Source organism: Cynoglossus semilaevis, chromosome 7 (assembly GCF_000523025.1).
Source record: "Cynoglossus semilaevis isolate Cse_v1.0 chromosome 7, Cse_v1.0, whole genome shotgun sequence".
NCBI lineage: Eukaryota > Metazoa > Chordata > Actinopteri > Pleuronectiformes > Cynoglossidae > Cynoglossus > Cynoglossus semilaevis.
Genome location: NC_024313.1, coordinates 979,920 through 983,251, shown reverse-complemented (window position 1 = coordinate 983,251; position 3,332 = coordinate 979,920).

Genomic DNA, 3,332 nt, shown 5'->3' with positions numbered 1-3,332 from the left:
TTTCAACCAGTGATGTTGGATGTAAATATCAATGCTACTTTAGACTCCACCATTACAAATGTAGGTATTCAAAATGGCCATTAAATTAGGTTGCCAAGATTTACAAAAAAACAACAATAAAAAAAAATGTTTTCTTTAAAATATTTTTTCTTGGACATTTCTTTTTCCTTAAGAACTAGGGCAATATATTTAAACTGGAAGAAATGGAGCAGCCAGACGTACATTTCGGGGCAACATGATCTCTGAATCTGTTCTGGATTAGTGTTCTGTCACCGCCGCGGCTCAGATACGAGCACCCCACACATAAAAACGCATAAACACACTTCAACCCACACAGATTATCAAACAACATTCTGACCCTCCCTTTGATTTTCTATGGAATGGAAAAACAAAGATGTTAAAAAATGGCACCATGATTGATGGAGGATTAAAGTCTTAATATCAAGACTTAGGGTTAGGGGTTAAGCTTCATCCAGTTAAGGCGGTATTTTGGGACTTTGTAATTGCTTCCTTAATTGACACAAACTCAATGCTGTTCTCCACACAGTACACGTTGCACGTAAGGATCTGCATCGGAGGCCCACTCTACCTTACTTGCATTATATGTGTCACAGATTGCTAAAGCAAAGCATCATTATCCACTAAGTGGCATCTTATGCTAAATTCTAAAATCTTGCTGGAGTGCATTTAAAAAAAATGGCCAACAAATCAATTTCTGATTTATTCTGTGAAAATAGCTAACGTTTTTAATCGTTTGCAGCAATTCCAGTCCAGGAATGCTTAAAAAACAGAAAGTGCAAAAACTATTGCAATGCAAGCAACTTCTTGGTAACCTTTCAGCAAATGATATCTGAGATTGTAAATTCAAGGCAACCAGGAATCTGTCCCAGAATAAATAGCAACTTTAAGAAGGCATAGTATGAAGCTGGACAGGAATCTGTCCCAGAATAAATAGCAAACTACTTTACAAAGGCATATTATGAAGCTGGCTTAGCTGTCGCTAACAATGCTAATGAATTTAATGATTTTGTTTTTATTTTCAGCCAATTGATGGCTTGAGAGCAAATACAAAATCTGTCAAAATGTGTCTCTATATGATATATATATAATTCTATATGATAGTTACAGTAGGTATGATACGTGTGCTTGCATATGTTGAAGTAAACAAAAAACTCCAAAAGTCCAATTTTCTCAATACATTCACCTTTTCACCCTTGTGGTTGCCTGGAGAACAGATAATTCTAAAGAAATGGCATCTGTCTAAGGCTATCTGTTAGCTGTCCCTAGAAAGGTCCCAAATGTGATATACATATATATTTACACTATTATACTTAGCTTCTAAATCTACCTCCACTCTATGAAATCCACCGTCTTCTTTGCTGCCTGATAAAGAGTATTCTGGATATTCTTGGATTTGATGGAAAATGTTTTTTTTTTTAATAATTATAGTCTTAAAGTATTTTGGCTATAAATGAAGTTTTTAGGATGCGTGTGTCATCAGGAATTTTTCCATCTAAAAAAACCTTCACGAACTGCCAGGAGGCCCTGAGTCATCACAAATGAAAAGTCAGTGTTTATTGCCATTCCTTCTGTGATGGAGAGGTCAACAAGTCAGAATCAACAGGAACCTGGCAGCATCACTCGCGAGGCATACATGCAGTTGAGCTCCATGTGACGGCAGCAGCACACCCAAAACATGCACGCACCAAGTTCATCATCACAACAGTAATACTGAAAACGGTTCTGCTCCATCATCGTATTCATTTAAGTCATTTACCTCTAATATTTATTTCAGCTTTTAGTCTCATATCACACCAGTGCAATAAGGGCTCCGTGTGTAGTTTGACAGTTACATTTCAACAAGAGATACAGTGATCCCTCTCCTATCGCGGTAGTTGCGTTCCAAGACCCACCACGAAATGGAAAAAATAGCGAAGTAGATGCGAGATAGTTATTATATTATTTACGTATATATTTACCCTTTACGAACCTCCCCCCACACTGTTATCAACCCTCCCTAGACTGTATTAGCCTTTCCCACAAAATTATATGTAAGTAAAGTTGTATAATGGCGACGCAGAACGAAGTGAACGAGAGAGTGGCCAACAGACAAAGGGAGATGCTGAGAGATGCTACGATGCATGAGCCAATCCGCGTGAGGAACCGAAGAGCATGGTCAATTAGCCAATAGTAAACCGGGTACGCAATGTATTAGCCAATAGTATGGCGTGTATGATCTCGTCTAGGTAAACAAAGCTACCAGCGATTGTTTGCAAATGCGCTTATCTCCATATATTCATATATATATTCATCCCTCATATTTCCATGATCTGATTAAAAAGAATTCACAATGTACTCAGGGAGCGAATTCTGATTAAAAAGAATTCACAATGTACTGAGGAAGCGAATGGGGAACCGTGATATAGAGAGGGAACACTGTATAAATAAACAGATAATGAGGTATTTACAGTTGATCAGGTGCAGAGTTGTCGTCAAAAGCGTAATTCATCATCGACAGATTTAACATCTCTCCTAGTACCATCATTTTTAAGATCCTGGTTATGATTCACAAATGAAAATGTTCAAAATGTCCACAAACGTGTGAAATTCCACAGCAAGTCAGTATATGCAAAAGTTAACTAAAATCCCAAATCAAGCCTGAATACTGTAGCAGACGGTGAAAAGCCGAAACTCTAAGATTCCACTCCATCACTATTCCATGTGGTCATAAATCCACACGGACAGAGTGCAAGTGTAAAACCCATTATCTCCATGGACATGGGCAGCTGGACAAAAAGTAAGAGAAAAAAACATCTGAATTTATGGCCTCATTGTGCAGTTAGAAGTCCAATGTTGAAGTCATAATAAAGGAATGCAAGGACATTACAACACTCAAACGTATGAATTAATCTCAATTCATGTTCTCGTTGAGTGTAATACGGATGAAATGGTAACACATCCGTGTTACATCTGACATGGTTGTGACTGTTAGCATTACAGTAACTCCACCTCTTTGAAATAGTATAAACTGCAACTTTTATATTTGCTTATATATTTTTTTTTTTTTTTTTTTTTTTGAAGCAATTGCATCAAATATAGTTGGTTAATTATGAAACATGCATGTCTGATGTTGGTGCTATGGCACATTGATTTTTGTGGAGCAGAGAAGGGAGAGTTATCTAAAGAGTTTGAAAAAAACCTCTGATATTAGTTGTTTATATTTGTTAATTCATAAATTCAACTCAAATCATTTGTTACTCCACATACTGTATATGTAGATGTCAAAAAAAGAATTCATTGGATGAACGTCATTTTATCTTACTACTTATATT